This window comes from Cupressus sempervirens, chromosome 5, assembly GCF_028749045.1.
Source record: "Cupressus sempervirens isolate cs-2001-9-10 chromosome 5, ASM2874904v1, whole genome shotgun sequence".
In the NCBI taxonomy this organism is placed as follows: domain Eukaryota; kingdom Viridiplantae; phylum Streptophyta; class Pinopsida; order Cupressales; family Cupressaceae; genus Cupressus; species Cupressus sempervirens.
Window position 1 is genome coordinate 832,833,041 of NC_143122.1, and position 18,860 is coordinate 832,851,900.

At 35.7% G+C, this 18,860-nt stretch overlaps 1 pseudogene; it reads right to left on the reverse strand.

The window, feature by feature from the left end:
* The window catches only part of LOC149558467 (uncharacterized), a 36,490-nt pseudogene extending 18,141 nt beyond the window's left edge, over window positions 1-18,349 (reverse strand).
* Window positions 18,350-18,860: the final 511 nt, after the last annotated feature.

Sequence of the window (18,860 nt, forward strand, 5' to 3'; positions counted from 1 at the left end):
TTTTTCTAGACGAACTTGGATCTATTTTTTGCATAGCAAGGATCAAGTTCTTGATATATTCATTGAATTTCAGTTATATGTTGAAAGGCAATCTGGTTTTAAACTTAAAATTCTTAGAACTGATAATGGAAAGGAATATGTGAATAATGCTTTTCACTCTTATTTGAAATCATGTGGAATTAAACACGAGCTTACTATCCCTTATACACCATAACAAAATGGTTTCGCGGAAAGAAAGCATCAGACCATTGTTGAAATGGCTAGAAGCATGTTACATTCTAAGAACCTGCATTATAAATTTTGGGCTGAAGCCATGTTTTGTGCAACTTATATTCATAATAGGACTCCTACCAAAGCCCTCAAGCTTATTACTCCAGAAGAGGCTTGGTCTGGTAGGAAACCTAATTTACAACATTTGCGGATTTTTGGATCTATTGCTTATGTTCATACTCATAAACTAAAAAAGGCATAAATTAGATGCTAAGTCATCTCCTTATATGTTTGTTGGTTATGTTGAAAACACTAAGGGTTATCATGTTTATGATTCCACTACTAATAAAGTTCAAGTTGCTAGAGATGTTTGTATTGCAGAAAATGGAGTCCATGACTGTTCTACTACACATGATGGAGAATTCAATGGCACTAAAATTGTGCTGGTGGAGGACCAACCTCCCTCTCTTAACCCTACTCCTCCTCTTAACCCTTCAACTCAAGTACCACCTATTATTTCTGCTCCTACAACTCATGATATTCAAGTAGCTACTAATGATACTTTTATTGCTAATGATTCTTCCTCTAGTGATAATTCCATTACAACTAAACATAAACCTAAATGGGCTCAAAACTTAATCAATGAAGGTGATGATTACATTTCTAGAGTTGGTGGAATTAAACATAGAAGGATTAATTATTGTACTTATGCTTTGATGACTACTATTATGAATTCTAACGATCCTAAGTCCTTTGATCAAGCTCACTCTCAACCTCATTGGCAGAAAGCCATGCAAGAGGAATATGATTCTTTAATAGCTAATCAAACTTGGGACTTAGTCAAGTTACCTCATGGCAAGAATATAGTTTCATGTATATGGTTATACAAAACAAAATTGAATACTAATAATGAAATTAGTAAATTTAAGGCTAGACTAGTTGCTAGAGGTTTTTCACAAATTGAAGGATTAGACTATAATGAAACTTTTGCTCCTGTTGCTAAAATGCCTACTATCAAATTAGCTCTCGCTTTAGCATCTAAAATGAATTGGCCCATTCATCAAATGGATGTTAAAAGTGCCTTCTTAAATGGTGATTTACATGAAGAAATTTATATGGCTCAACCTCCTGGATTTGTTAAGAAAGGGAGTGAAAATATGGTTTGCAAATTGAACAAATCTATTTATGGTCTTAAACAATCACCTAGAGAATGTTATTCTAAAATTAATTCTTTCTTTATTTCTCAAGGTTTTGCTAGAAGTCAGAATGATCCTAATTTGTATATTAAACATACTAACGATGACATTATTATTGTTATTGTTTATGTAGATGATCTAATGCTCACTTCTAGTTCAGATGCTTTGATTTCTGATATCAAGTTTCAACTTAAACAAAAATTTTAGATGACTGATTTAGGTATCTTACATTACTTCTTAGGTATGCAAATTTGCCAAACTCCTAAGGGTATCTTTCTTTCTCAAAGCAAGTATGCTTATGATCTTTTAGAAAAATTTAAGATGAATGACTCTAACCATGTTTCAATTCCATGTGAATTAGGTACTAAATTAATGAATGATATGAATACTCCTTTTGTTGATGAAACTTTGTATAGACAGTTGGTAGGAAGTTTAAATTATTTAACTCTTACTAGACCTGATATTGCTTATAGTGTTGGTTTAGTTTCTCAATTTATGTCTAAACCTCAACAAACTCATTTTAAAATTGCTAAACGCATCTTAAGGTACATTAAAGGAACTATTAACATGAGATTATTTTATGATGCAAATTTTGAATTTATTTTACATGGCTATACTGATTCCGATCTAGGTGGAGATCCCAATGATGGGAAATCCACTTGTGGTTATTGTTTCTTTGTTGGTTCAGGTGCAATTTCTTGGAAAAGCAAAAAAGAACACTCTATTTCCCAGCTCAACTAAGCTGAATACAAAGGTTGTACCAATGCAGCTAAGGAAGCTTTATGGTTTAGAAGACTTCTTGATGATTTGGGTCTACCTCAACAATCACCTACACCTATACATTGTGAAAATCAAAGTGCTATTGCCTTGGCAAAGAATCCAATTTATCATGCACAAACCAAACATATTTCACTTCAACATCACTTCATTTGAGAACAAGTTGAAGACAAGAAAATTACTCTTCTTTATTGTAAGGGCAAAAATCAAGTGGCTGATAATTTAACCAAACCACTTTCTAAAGAGAGATTTCAGTTCCATTGTAAAAACTTGGGCTTACAACTCGTTGATGTAAACTCCCCAAGTAAAGATTAAGGGGGGCTGTTAGAAAGGTTAATCTTTCCTTGGATATATTGATTGGGATATTCCAAGGGTCCCTAAATGTAGTGTGTCCTCTTGTACACATGTGGAGGACATGTCATTGTTTGTCCTTTATTCCACATGTAAGGACAGCTCTTGTTTATTTCTATATTTAGTTTATCCTCCTTAAGATTATTGTGACACTTTTCACACACCTATTATGAATGTGGCATTCATAGAATTGGGAGTTACAAATGCAACTCCTTTCTCATCTCTATATAAGAGATGCTCCTCCTTCTTTCTTCTTCACTCTTATCACTTTGATGTTATTGTATTGAGCTATTTTTCTCCAACACTCTCTCTCTCTCTTCTCTAGGCATTTTCCTTCATTCATAATATTCACAAGGGGTTTTCTTTGCTTTCCCCTTATAAATCCTTGTCTCCATTGTTGAACCATCTTGGTGTATGCTCTTGGATTTTTCTTATCTTATGGTAACATTGTTTCAGACTTAACTTACTTGGATTGTTTCTCGTTCCTTGCTCAATCTTATCATTTCTTACAAACTCGCTATCCCTGTATACTCTCAAGGCTTGAATTCCTCTCTTTTGGCCAAGTAAGAGACCTTGAATCAAAGATTCATACTCGGCCACATTATTGGTGCAACTGAATTGGAGCCTAAAGGAGAAGTAATATCTTATTTGTGCAGGAGAGATCAACATAACACCAACCCCTGAACCATTTCTATTCCTTGAGACATCAAAGTACATACTCCATATCCCACTTATATCATCATTAGTCCCAATTAGATCATGAACTTGAGCATCTTTCTCTATTGTGCAATATGTACTAAGACCTGTCTCAAGAGTCTCTAACATAGGCTCAAACTGATATGCATTTGCTCATTCATCCAAGAAGAAATAAGGAATCTCTACTATGGAAGTGGTAGGCTCATTTACTATGTCATTTTCATCCATCTCTAGAATAGGACAATTTATATTGATGAAGTTGGGGGTGTAAGATTCAGTGTGATGGAGGGCTTGAGGATCTGCTCTAATTGAGGCATTGGCTCCATATCTAGTCTTAAATGACATATATGACCAATCAGTAGATACGAATACACCAATTTGAGTAGTAAAGTCTCTTGAAAGACATATAGCAAAATAGGGCTTGACTTCAGCAACAGATATGTCTTGAATCATAGTGCAACTAGGGCATGCATGTAAGGCCATCTCCACATTCCTAAGGATACCCACAGTTTTGACAGTACTACCATCTAATTGTAACACATCCCTAACAATGGGCTCATATTTCATTTCAAAAGCATCAGCAACACACCTAGGCATTACTGAGCTACTAGCCCCTGAATCTATCATGCAATTGTGGACTAATTTGCCTCCTATAATCAGAGAAACATAGAATGGAGGAGGTCTAACCTTTTTATTTGTCTCCACATACCCTACTGGTTGTACTAGACTTGTGGCACTTTCCATGATAGATGGCTGATCCTTGGGTTCAATCTTCTCTAATTCTTGTTGCAACATCCTCTTCTACATTGGTATGGTAGCAATGGCATCCCACATAGAAATATTCACATTGGTCTTCTTCATTTGATCTACCACACTGAATGGTGTATTGGGAACTTTTGTAGAAACTTTGAGAGCTGCACTTATAAGAGGTTGAGATGGGGCAACATAAGGATCACTTGCACCTTTCTTTCTAGGATCTTGCTTTTGCTGTTGTGAAGTACTTGTTTGTTCATTTGCTGCATGTATATGAGGTGTAGTAGTTGAAGTTGAGGCCTACCTAGGAGAAGGAGGGGCAACATGTTCCATAGCTCTCTTCTTACTTCTAGTGTTATGAGCAATGGAAATATGGTTTACATTACAATGCTCCCCAATCTGATGATTCATGAAAGAGCAATCATCATGTCCTTGAATATATGAGGCCCCCTTGGGATGATCCTCCTTGTACGATTGCTTTGCTGCAGGTTCTTGGTCAGTTAGGGCCAAATAAGATTCTACCTTCTGGCACATGCAATAGGCATAAGAATAGTTGTAGGAAGGACACAAATCTTGATCTTAGGCCAAGTTATTTTGAGGGACTATAGCTCTATTTTGATTTGAGCTTGAAGCAGAAGCATGACTATTTTGCCTACCCTAATCAAAAGAGCTATTCTACTGATTAGAAAGCCTACCACAATTTAGAGCTTGATAATGCAATTGGGGAGGCTTGCCACCTTGAGCTTGCTGCCTTTCTAAGGCCACCACCTTGTTACTCATTTTTTGTATCATAGAGAAACTATCCTCTAATCTCTTTCCTTGGTCCTTCAACTCCCTCCCCTGCTCTTGCAATTTTTTATCCAAGGTCTTCTCTCTCTTATCTGTGTTCAGCACTAGACCTTGGAGCATCTCTTTGAGTTCATCTATCCCATTTGAGGATGTGGAAGCTTGAGGGACTGGAGTAAGGGCTTGTGTTGTAGAAGTTGTAGGAAGAGGGGCCATTGCAGGTTGGTGGTTGGGAACATCAGGAAAGAAATGCATAGGGGGCCTTGGAGCCAACTTTCCTCCTTGTATCAGGATGTTCTCAGCTTTTATGGCTATCTCATAGGCATTAGGCAAGGTATCTCCTCCCATAGTTTGGATTGTAGTGGCAATATCACTGTTGAAGGCTCTAAGGTAATGCAAGAAGGCATTACCAGGGGTAGGTTTCACTGTAGTAGGTATTCTATCCCATGTCTTTTGAAATCTATAGTTAAAATCAGTCATACAATCATGGGGGGCCCTTTTAATAGTAATCAACTACTCTAAAAGTGACAGATGGTCACTCCTATCCTCAAAATGTTTGCATAACCCTGCTCCTAGTCCATCCCAATTAGTTATAGAACCATGAGCTAAGCCTCTATACCACTATAATGCTTTCCCTTTTAAAGATGAGGCTAGAAGTTTGACAGCAACATCATCCTCTATGATACCATGAATATTACAGACATTTGCTACTTCTTGGATATGCTCTAAAGGGGAGATGGAAGTTTCACCAGTAAAATTAAGTATACTCTTGAGTGTAGATACTAGTATATCATGTCTTTGGGCTAACAATAGAGGACTTCCACCATTAAAGGTGGAAAAAGCGTGGACTCTTGGCTATGCCATGTAAACAAGTGTTTTATTGATGAGTGTTGATGGCAATCTAGGTTGAGTTCGAGATACAAGAGGAGTAGAGACAGACCTTACAGGTATATTAACTGTTATTACACCCCTAACTGGTGATAATGAAGTTCTAGTCCTCCTTCTAAGATTTGAAAGAGAAAGCTCTTGATATTGAAATTTACCTCTAGAAGACGCCCTTGTTTCAGCTCTGGGCATGAATCACTGCAACTTTGGCTTGGAACCAGATTTGTTGATGTTCAGAGTCACCAAGTACTTTGAAGGATCAGCCTCTTAAAGGCTTAAATACTGAAGCCAACACTACCTCTTTAGCATTAATCTCTGAAACTCTTTCTTCTTGACACCAGTAGGCTTTAAATTTGTTCAAAAAAGGGTCCCACCAGGCGTGCCAAAAACTGTTGTCACTAAGGTTTGCACCCTTGTCCAAGGCCTATGCGTGAGGACAAGCTAGTGAAAAATGGAAACAACCTCCAAGCTGTGGGACTTGAACTACGAGGTTGAGTCTCCGGAGAAGGCCAACTTCCTCTTACTTTCAGGGCATACCTATCTACTCTTGGAGAGGAAAAGAGAGAAGGAGAACATGAAAGCAAATCTACCTAGTTATAATCTAAGGAGGTGATGCACCAAAATAGAGTGTTCGGACTCGTTTCTGCCCATATATGCACTACAAAACCAAGATAACATTCAAAAGACATACACACCCAAACTTATGTCAATCAATAACCACATACAGATCAAGAAACCAAACTGAATAACACAAGGAAAAGGATTTCACTTATATATTACCCAATAGGACAAAAATAGATACAGTATGCCAGTCACAGATCTCAACAATACACCAATGAGAGGCAAGATGGATGCACATACACATTGATGGCTAAAGGAGATGATACAAAATTTTATACAGCTCAGAGACAGAGGGAATTTTACACTGTAGACCTGCAAGCAGTAGCAGAGAAATCAGAAATGGGGAGTCTCTCTTCCAATAACTACAAAATTTGCCTTTATAGTTAAGGCATAACTAAGATCTTTTTTTGTTGAAGTGACCCTGCAGCTACCTGCCATTAAGTCCTACGGAGGACAATCATGGGAATCTGAGGAAATTTTGATTTTTGTTGCAATAGGTGTTCTGAGAGGACTAAAAATGGTGCCATAACTACACTCTGACCCGGTAGATGGATCGACTGAGACAGTGGAGTGTCTCTATATTTTACATTCATTTATGGTGGTTTTAGATCGATCATGAAGATCAGATCGCACAACAAAACAGATCACCTTCATTTTTTGTTTCATGAATGTACGGGGGGTCAGAGAGTCAACCTAGTTTCACAAGACAACTGGGCCACACGAGCCAATCACTTCTTTTTGTTCTGCCACCTGGGAAGTCCTTTGTGGTTGACCTCCTTTTATTGAACTAACCGTGCCACCCTTCAAACTATTATAGTTAACTATAGCGATCACACTAACTGCTAGTCGTCAACTGCCAACTTTAGCAAAGCCAGCAAGGCACATGTCAACAAGGCGTTGTGTTGCCATGGTATCTGCCATGCAACTTTGGAAGGCAAGATAGCGCCGACTGTCGATCTACCTTAAATCTGACGATTGTGGAGACTCGTCATACCGCTATACTGTTCTTACCCCAGGCCCATCATATCTAGCGCCACCTCAGCAATCACACCACACTCGAATGACACCTAGCAGTACCTATCTAACGTACCCTAGTGAGACCTAGCCTCGCTGATCCACATGGAAAAAGGGCGCTATGTCACAATGGTAAAGATCACGCAACTTCAACATAATGACATGGCGTCTTCCGTCGATCTAACTTAATCCGATGATCATGAAGACTCGTCATACCTTGCACTTTGATCCTTCACTGTCAGCACACCTGGCATCACCCCAGCGACCGCACCCTGGTGAGGCCTAGCCCCACTGACACGTGGTGAAAGGACACCATGTCGCTATGGTAAATCTCGCACAATTTTTCCATAGTGTGATGGTGCCCATCATAGATCAATTTCAATCTGACGATCAGAACCACCTCGTACTCTGCACATCCTTCCCTCTGAAAATTGTTGGGCCCATGAACCACATATGCTCTGACTCATACACTTGGAACCTCCCTATTGGCCTGTGAAACACATATTCGCCCAGCCCGTCGCAAACATTTTTCGATGACGTAACCTGCCCGCCGTGAAACTTTCTCCGTCGGGCGCTATGTTGCTATGAAGATTTTTCGGCCAACACATGATAGCGACATAGCACCCATGATTTCGTGAAACTTTTTCGACCCGCCAAAGAGTCTTGGACGATCTGCAAACTGAACCCACCAAACACGCGTCAACAGGGCGCGATGTCGCTAACATAAATCTCGCACAACTTCACCATAGTGAGACAACGCCCTCTATAGATCTTCCTCAGATCTGACGACAGAGAACTTGAGGGCCGCAAAATATATCATAAGGTTTAAACTTTTGGTATTTTTCAATATTTTACAGGTATTTGACTATGGATATTTCAAAGGTGGGAAGGGCAATATGAATTATGAATTTTGGCAGGAAAGTTAAAATACAACAGTAACCTTGGAAACTTCTACTTTGAAATAGTCCTTGACAAAGCATTAAACCATTGGGCTAGAGAAACATGTCACTTTATTTCCTTAAACAAATGCTCATTAAACTGTAATTGTTTAAAAATTTTGGAAACTGTGGTTGTTAATTGATGAAATCTGAATAAGGTACGCTTGAAGGGAGTTTTGACTTTAATTACAATAGAATTGGAAATAAATGGACATCCTTAAAACTTAATTAGTTCAATACCAGCAACATGCCTAGATGAGTTTTCATTTCAGATGTAGTCACTTCAATTTCATTCCATTCTTATGTTGTAAGATTAAACTCCTACAAAGGAGTTATCATATTGATTATGTGCTCAATGAGATTTTTGATTATGTTACTATATTTTTAATTTCAAGTTAGGTGTTATAATCATCTGATTGTTCCCTTAGTTCATTTAGCGATATAGAGATATGGAGGAAATTCCACTACGTAATGTTATAAAGGTTAAGTCAAGTCTCCATTTCTTCTACTTAACATCTTGCTGTGATAAAATCTTACACCAGACTTTTATAGATATAGTCTTGTATACCATTAAAGTTTTTTCCTTATGTTCTTGTGATGGTATCTTTCTTACATTGTAGTTGTAACAATTTCCTCCTTTATGGATGGGTGTAATGTGGGTCATGGAAGGGTGGGGATGGATGCATTATATTTTACTTCTCCCAACCTGTTGGAATTTGATAGGAAGGACTCATTATATTTTTGTCTCTCCTCTGAAAAATTAAGTGCTTGACGAAGCCATTTATTTATTGTATTTAAGTATGTTGTTTTTGACCTTAAGCATATATTTGTACCTATGCTTATTTTTATTTGGCATATGAGTAGCCATGCTTTAATTAAAAGAAACATACAAGTGGGTAGATATGTTACAATTATTTTTTTCACTCCATATGAGTAGATATGTCATGTTCTTTACCTTTCCATGCCACATTCATGATTAGGCTATTGGGCATATATTTGTATGTAGTATGTTTCACGAATGCACTTTCTAGGAAGATACGCTTCTCATGCAAGAGTTAGGACATTCTTTGTGTCAAGAAGCTTCCGGGAGAGTAAATACTCCATGGTTGGCAAGGTAAAAGCACTTCGGCCACACTCTCATCTTAGATAGCAGATGGACATCATCTAATGGCTTTGGAGACAGGACCACACAGAAGAACATATAGCAAGATTGAGTAACCTACATCTTTGGTTTTGTACCCTCATCTTGTGATCATTGTTATTTGGCATGCATAAGATGATTGGATGTGCATATCAGTATCTTAATCCTTTTTCATTATCATTTTATCTAAATAAATTATTAACTGAGATTAACATGATAACAATTTTTTTTTGACTTTTCAACTCTCTTCTAATTGGTTCTTTTGCACATCTTTTCATATTTGTTTGATGTGACATTTCTTTATTAGGACATGGTTCTTACACATTATCTCAATACTCACACACAGATAAGTATTTAATATAGAAAATTTCAAATATTGATGCCTATTTCTCACATGAGTGAAGTTATAGACATGGCAAAAGATCAACAAGATAAAGTTGGAAGAAGGTATAAAAAAGTGTTTAACCCAATGAGTCTAATTAAGGTCCATCAAATTTTTACGTCAAAGTGCTCTAAGTAAGATTTGGGTATATGAAAGATAGACCATAGTAACCCATGCTTATCAAAGTGTCTAAGGTAGAAAAATAAAAGTATGATAAATGACTCTAGCCATCTCCAACTTGTGGCTGGTAAGGAGCAGAGAGCATTGTGAAGTAGTATGAAGTCTTATAGGAGCATGCATGATGTTCCAAACTCATCTCCCAACTCGTAACTTGTAAAGAATTGATAGAAGAAAACATATGTTGCTAGATTTGGGAACCTTGACAAAATTGAAGGGTGAATATATATTTTTTCCTTTATAAATTGTGGGCCAAAATGGAAAGTTCATGATTTGTTTGGCAAAATTCTCAATCTCGCCACTATAAAAAAGGCATGGCATCTTCTTTATACAAGGATTATGATGATTCCAAAGTGTTCCGTTGCCACTTGGAAACAAGGGATTCGTATTAGAGGTGAAGAATGTTTATATGATTAATGGTGATGGAAATAACATTTTCCCACAATAACAATTTCCAGCCCATGGCATGTCATCTCCTTCAACCGCTAAATGAGAAAGGGGTTCATGTTTGCTGACTCAATAAGACCAAAGCAATGATAATGTATTATGTATTTGTCTCGGTGCCTATTTGTAGATAGGATCTGCAAGAAATCTGTGAAATTTTGAATCTTTGTTATACATACCTCAAGTCCAGCTTCAATTTGAGGGCATATGAAAATGGAACTTATCCTTATAAGGGATTAATAATATTTATCTATAAGTAAGACCACATTTCCAAATAATCAGAAGACATTTGATGATAGCATAGTCTTTTCTAAGTGAATTATTGAAAAACAACGGCAATGCAGTGTAACGGAAAATTCTGCTATAGATATTGGCATAGAGTGAAAGGTGTGGTAGGTATAGCGAGTGAAGATGTGTGGGAAAGTGTTTGGTTAGTTTTGTTGAGAAAAGAAATCAAAGTCAAAGGTTTGAAAGATGTGATATATACGTCAAAGGACTGATTATGCTCCTATTTTGAAAAGTACACTTCTTGACATTAGTGATACCATCTTAGGAACCATCAGCCTGCCATATTGTTTTATCATCTCTTGAAAGTGGTGGCAGGACTCCTTTGGCTAGGAAGATATTGGAAAGTGGTATAGCTCAAGTTAGAGGTCATTACATGTCAATAGAATATCTAGATCTAGTATTCGAATGTGTAAAATCTTACCACTCAAATAAAAGATATGTCTTTGCATAAGATAATAAAGAGATCATCCATTTGGATCCTATTTCTATCATCATTGCTTTTCAGTTGCCTTTCAGAGAGAAATATGAAAAAATAGATATAAGGATGGTAAGGGAGTGTTATGTTGTAAATCAAACTCTATCTTTGAACATTGTTGTTAGGTTGTGGTTCTCATAGCCAATAAAAGGTAAATCTTAGTTAGCAAAGTCCATCTAGAGATTGGTACTTAAGGAAGATGTGGTGAATTTATGGTAATTCTTTTGAGTAGAATAATGGGACTCAGAAACTTGCATGAGTTTAGAGGTTGGATGTTTCTGTTAATCAACACAATTTATGAGGGGAACAAACACATTGATTGGGAAGATCTTATTAGTTATACCTTGCATGAAAAACTCATAGATCTCTAGGATAATGATTACTTCTATATGACTTCTTACCTCTTGTACGTTATTGCAAGAACAAAAGTTGGCTTGGGCTTAACAAAGAAGGTATATATGATGATGTAGCTAGGATTTATGATCCTTAGCTACAATAATAAAGTAGCCTACACCATTTGAAGAGAGTGAATGATGCATTCATTATGTTTACAATAAGGAGACTTCAAAGAAGCATAGGACTCAAAATTTCATTAGAAGCAGTAGTGACAGTCCAAAATTATGAAATTTATTTCATATAGTTCCCAAAGTTCACTAATATCTGGTTGGTCACTTATGATGGATACCCCTTATTCTACCTAGGTTTGTTAATGATAAACTATTCTTGATCAATATGTGTAGGAAAATCAATCAAATTAATAAGATTTGCAGGAACATGAGGGAAGATGAGATATCTTTTCCTATTAGCATTGCACATCACAGGTCTAATACTATAACCAATTTGTGGAATATAGATAGATCCATTTCCAAGATAAATTTATAGCCTTAAACTATGTAGTTTCCTTATGATAGTAAATGTTTTTCAATAAATGAATTAAAGTTAATTCCCGACCTTGGTCACTTTTTGGCTCTAGAAGACTTTTGAGAAGTTTGTGAAAGTGATTTCAATGTTAGGAAACAAGATTAAATGGGGTTTACTATAAGGTAAGTGGTTGATTTCAAAGCGGATATTAGTGTGATAGGAATGAAAGATGAAAAGTGTTCATTGGTTGATCCTTTCTACTTCAAAAAGATTGAGTTGTTAGAACTTCCACCAATTGATTGGTTATTCAGGAAATGAAAATTTGAAGGAAAGAACCTAGTCCATCAAGAGAAAATAAGAATGGGATAAAACAAGGATAGAAAATGTAGCCACTAGACTTCAAGATAGAGGAAGTAATCCTAATAGGAAAAATAATAATCAAGAGGAGTCATCTCATATGGCACCTCAGGTGATTTCAAGCAAGAAAATGAAGAAGTTGAATGCAAGTGGTAATGGTGATGATGAAGATTTGAACTAAGCAAGTGGTTTACCTACAACTTGCGAAGTTGAGATTGCAGTTAGCAAAAAGAGGTTGAAATCAAGAGATAAACTTGGCAAGGTGAATCAGTATGAAAATAGACCCGATGAGAATGTTTGAAAATCTCCTTGGGCTATTGAACAATCTATGTCAATTACCTCTTCACCTACAATAGTAATTTCTCCTCATAATTTTTCTCCCCTTGAGATATCATTGATAGACATCACATAGATGGATAACTAGTTATCTAATCATGAACATATAATCGTGATCGTTGAACATCAAATGGATAATACATGGAAATCATCTCAAATTTTTACACCCTAATGACTTCTAGAAAGTTTACAAAGGAAGAACAAGGTAGACCAAGTAGATTTGCCTCCATTTGATATGGTTTCTAGTTTTCTCCAAAGACATCCCAAAGTGAAGAGAATTAAAGTGATGTCTAGGTTAGTCATTAATAAAACTTTAGGTAATTTATGTGTAGAAATAGAAAGATCTATAATAGAGAAGACTGAAGAAGAAGCCTTAGAGTAAGATTTCACTATATCAGAAAAGTTGATCTCGACCCATCAAGTGTAGAAGAATATTTTTGGAACTTTGAGTTGTCTATAGAAAAAATCTTACAGAGAAAAAAAGAGAAAAGAACTCAAAGGAATAGCTCACAGAGTAGGAGAAAATGTTGGTATTGTACATTATAGTTCAATTAGGAATTCTTCAAATGCCTAGGTGATAATTACTTCACCAACTCTTACGGTTCCTAAAGGTATTCTTGATCACACTATAGTAAACAAAGTAAACAAGAAAAGTTTTCACAATATGATAATAGAAGTATGGGTAAATAGGATTATATAAGATGCTTCAATTTCTTAAATGGGGTGAAGAAAACATGCTAGAAGATCATTATATAGGTGGAAGAGGTGTCTTAAAAACTTTAAACTTGCAAGGAACAAAAGGTTAGCTTGCAAGGAGTAGCTAACGAATTGTAGGATGTGTCAAAGGTGAATTTGAACACTTTAATTCTTGAAAAAGTTATTGCTGATCTGAATGATAATCAAGTACACATATGGAGTAAGAGTATCAACTGGAGAGTAATTAACATTAGTAGAGGGATCATTGGATTTGAAAAATTGATAAATGTGTGTGAACAAACAAAACTGAAAATCTTAAATGAAGTGGGATTAATTATTACAGGTGGGGAAACAATGAGAGACCTTATACAGGTTGATTGTCAATTTCTCTTAGATTCCTTTAGTTTTAAGATTCATTCAGAAATAGAGAATCGAGTGTAAGATGTTGAAACTATGGTAATCCTTAGTCTATTTTCTATCATTTTGGAGGATTGTAGCATTTTGACATACCAAAAATAGTTGGAAGGGATCCCAAATAAGTACTTCACAGCCAAGGTCAAGATGGAAAATTTGTTCATTTCAAATTACGATTCGATGGTGGCAATACTTGATGCCTATTGGGCTTTCAAGAGTAAATCTATCAGAACTTAATAGATGGATTCTAGTAGCTGGAAGCTTTAGTGATTAGATGAATATTTCGTACTCTTTTTGGTGAATATTAACTTGAGTCATATTTGTAGATGTTTTCCTTGTATAGTTTAATTTTTTAAAGGTTAATTAACCTCACCAAGATTACATAATTGAGAGGTAGTTATTAACCATAGAGGAGTCATTCTGAACCTTGGGTCTATATAAGAGATCATTTTGGCTTTGTAAAAGACTTTTTGGATTTTTGAATTAGAGAACACTTATGTTAGAATTTTGGTGACAAGACAATTTTGGAAAAGAGCGTATAGATTTTGTGTTTGTAATATGAAATTCCTCTTATGTTCTTGTTGCAAGAAAATCAAGGTAACTGTATTTTGAGTTTTATTTCTAATAATTTGAATTGGTGAAGCGTGAAAATGTTGATTCTCTTTGTAGTGAATATTTTCAAGGTATTGTGCAAATGCTCTTGAATTTTGAATCAGCATTGTGCTAATGATCATCTTCAAGCATAGCTCTTGATTATCCTTAATAGGACTTTAGATTAATCTAAGAAAGATTTGAAGTCATTTGGTGCATTTGGCAGCAATATCTTTTTGTCTCTCATTTACATTCAAATACATATTTATTGAAAAATTTGAACTTATATCATACGTGAGAGTTTCCCCTATCAAATGCAGTGGAAGATTGTAATATGATAATGATTTGTTGCAATCTCTCCAATAGTTGGTACAGTTGTCACTTTTCATAGAGCCACAAAGCTCAATTTGAGATACTATATTTTAGAATAAACTGTTGTTACCATGATAATGTACTAAGAACCAGCCCCCAGCCCCCTTGCTTTTTCCCTATTATTAATATAAAAATATAGATCTTAGTGGAATAATTATTAATCTATTCAAATGTTTTTAATTTACAAAACATTTTCATCATAAGACTACATATAAATCTATTTAGAATAATCTTTTTATGTTTTTTCGTTTGACAAATCATGAACACATTTAAAAACTTTAGAATCTAAACTACTAGAATCAAATTCGCTCCAATATCGACCTCCCTATCAAAAGGGCGTGTATGTCCTTGAAAATATGAAAAGTCTAACATATATAAGGTTAGGGCCCGTTTGGCTGTGGGAATATAAAAATGGGAATAGGGATACCTATTTTGGAATACTTATTCTTGAATAGAAAATGGGGTTACATATTCCTGTTCTTGTTTGGTTCACCCAGAATTTGATGCAGAATACATGCACTCAAAAATTTATGTTTTCTAAAATTTAAAAAATTAGAATAGGAATACGTGTTCCTATTCTATCTATTTTGCTGAATTAACAAATCCTCATTTTTGGGCCAAAATTGAAATACGTATTCCAATTTTATTCCTATTCCAATTCCGATTTGGTGCATCCAAACAGAAAATTCAACATTTTAAAAATACACATATGCCTATTCCACTTGTATTCCCATTACCAAACAGGCCCTTAATGACAAATGAAGACATGTGTCATTATCACTTACAGCTTAAACAGTCGAACCGAATACGTCTAACAAATGAGAAATTTAGAAGAATCTATGCCTAATTTCCGTTGAACACTATTCTATGTCCATCTCCTAGATCGATTAAAAAACGCAATAAAACTCCTTATCACCCTCCCACTCATTAAAATGTATTATTCAACGAAGAGCTCACACAAAACCGTAAATAAGAATTCCAATTGTTTCCTTATGGATAGAGCACGATGATATAACATGTTCATTGGGCAGCAGTTATTCGATAGCCACATTAAGGAATTTTTTAATGCACATTCCAATCCAACGGGACAGCTAATTGGATGTTGATCAATACATTATATTATGTCATTTTTAACTTAAATTGTAGCATGAATTTTTAGTCTGAATTTCTATGTGGTGGGGAAATTTCCTACTAACTATTAGGAAAACTAATAACTGCTGTGTTTATATCATGTTGGTAATATATATATATATATATATATATATATATATATATATATATATATATATATATATAATTCTGTTGACTATTTGTTCGTTTTTTAATATTATTAGAATATTTCATAAAAACTATTAGAATATTTCTCATATTTGATCACAAGTACCGGCATGATTAAGTGAATTAATATTGATGGAAAATATAGAGAGTATCAATCAATACTTTAAAAATGCTGTTTTTTGAACATTGACTTTCCTGGTTTGAGACAATCTATATAAGACCATTAAACCTTAACATTAAGCTCTAAATTCACATATAAAACTGCATAGAAAAATTACTCAAATATAATTTACAGTTTCAGATTTTAGATTTGTGAAGTTAGTCTAAATAACTATTGATAATCTCTTAATCCAAATCCGTTCTCAGTTCTATTTCACTAACACTGTTTTGCTGGGTTTATGCTTGTGATTATATAACAACACTCTGTTTTCTGGTTTATCAGTTGTGTTATTATAATAGTTAAATAATGTAAGAGTTTTGTATCCAATACTATTGTTTGGGAAATCTAAGAGGCCATTAAAAATTGATTCTTTCAAATTATTTGGAATAATAAGTCGCTAACCTAACCCTACTTGTGTCCAGTGCTTAGAGTAGGCAGAAAAAGATGATTAAAAGTAGGAATATCAAACCTCTGAATCCACTCCATTTTTGGCTGCCAAATGCAGTGCTGTATTCTGAGAAAGGTCGCGGTCCCTGCTCACCAGATCAGCTACTTCTTCTTTCTCTTTGCCATCCAGTAGATTTTCCACTACCTTAGTCCGATTATACTCCACCGCGAAGTGTAGAAGAGATTTATGATCTAAACTACGTATTTCCAGAGAATCTAGCATTCTGAATCTAAACTCAGCAATGATGTCCCAGTTGCCTTTCATGGCTGCCACATGAACTGCGCACCTTCCAAGCTTATTTTCCTCTGTCATCAACTTGTTATGCCAAGCTCGGTCATCAGCGCTATGGTTAAGTATTGCTTTTACAATCCCAAGACTTCCTCCCTGCACGGCTGCTTGCAGATGGTATGTCGTGCCTGAATTCATTTCAACCCAACTTATTCCTCGCAATCTAAAAGCTTAATATAAATAATAAAAAATAATTCAACTTATGAAAGAGGACGTGGTTAAACTGGATAAAGATTTGCAGAAATATGTCAAGGTCCGGAGAAAGATGGAAGAAGATATCCTGAGGCAAATACAAGAATTGGAGGAAGTTATTGGCAATAGTGACTCTAAAATTCAAGAGCTGGTCTCGAGAAGCTAATCACTAGTAAAGATAAAGTGGATACAGAGGGCATTGAGTTTAGGGTGGACTTGACCAGAGAGGGTAAAGAACATGAGGAAGAAGAAGTCGGAGGCTCAAGGGGAAAGCTGAATAGAAAAGCCATTGCAGCGCCAAAGAATATGAAGGACGATCCTGAGGTAGCTAAGACTCAGGCGGTCAAGCTACTGAAGGAGTTGGCTTAGTTCCGGTTCTTTATTTGTTTTTTAATTTTAATTTTTTTTCTTTTGATAGTTTCGTTTGTGTGCTGGTTTTTGTTGCTTTTGTGCTGGTTTCTAGTTTTAGGATGTTGCAAATTTCACAAGAGCCCACCAGAGATCAAGTCTTGCTAAGTGCAAGGTCTGAAGACATCATAAGGCATGAGGCTGGGATCGTGCCCCGGACGAATTTGGCAGCATGGATACTCCTTAGTCCTTGGCTCTCAGTCAAAGAAGTTTCAGGCATGCATGGGCCTGTATCGGATACCTAAAACTTATTTGTGCATGACCTCCAAAAAAAAAAAATTCAATAGTTTACAAGTATAATTGTAACTTTTGACTTGATCTTTGTATTTTGATACTATTGAATTTCAGGTGCCTAAAAAACTCTCTTTAACCTTAATTGAAAATAAATATTTTTCAACTTGAAGAGATAATGGTTAAAATTTGGGTACCTCCTTGGTAAGTTGCTTCCAATAATTGCTTGACGCTTTCTTCATGGGCATACTTAGAAGCTATCATAAGAGCCGTCTCTCCAAACTTATTCAAGGAAGCAGCGCAACTCGTGTTGATTTCAAGAATAATCTTGACTACATTTGGTCTACGAGTTCTAGCAGCTTCGTGCAGTGGTGTGTTGTCATCCTTGTTTCGAGCAACGGCCAAAGAAGGCTTTTTTGTAAGAATCCACCGAACAAGATCCAAATCGCCTTTTCTTGCTGCAATATGCAGAGCAGTCTCCTTCGAATGTAACCTCGCTCAGAACACTCGAGTCCTGCTGAAACAGTGTTTGTACAATACGAACATCTCCCTTCTCTATAGCAAAGAAAAGATCCTTATTCATCCTTTTATTGTTTCTCCTATTTGCCTGGGGTAGACAATGGAACGAATAAATCAGAGACACGGGAAGACAAAATTCGTCACAAATTACGTTGATGGCAATATTTTACAGACTTGTTGTCCGGCTATAAAATTTGTTTCAATTTTATGAGCCATGGTTAATATTTAAAACTTAAATTGGCCATTCTATCTTTGAATTTTCTGAGTCTCTAAGCCTCCATGTCTTCTGCCTGCTAGCAGCTCCGCACAGCACTTGAAATCACTGAAAACCAACTTCTGAGCCTCAAGTTATTAAAGGTTAATGATCGCCCCCCAAAACATGTTTTTCTTAACCTCTCCAATAGGTTAATGATAGCGTTCACAAACACATTTTTCTTAATCTCTTCAATAGGCTAATGATAGCGTTCAAAAATACATTTTTCTTAACCTCTCCAATAGGTTAGTGATAGCGTTCAAAAATACGTTTTTCCTAACCTCTCCAATAGGTTAATGATAGTGATCAAAAACATGTATTT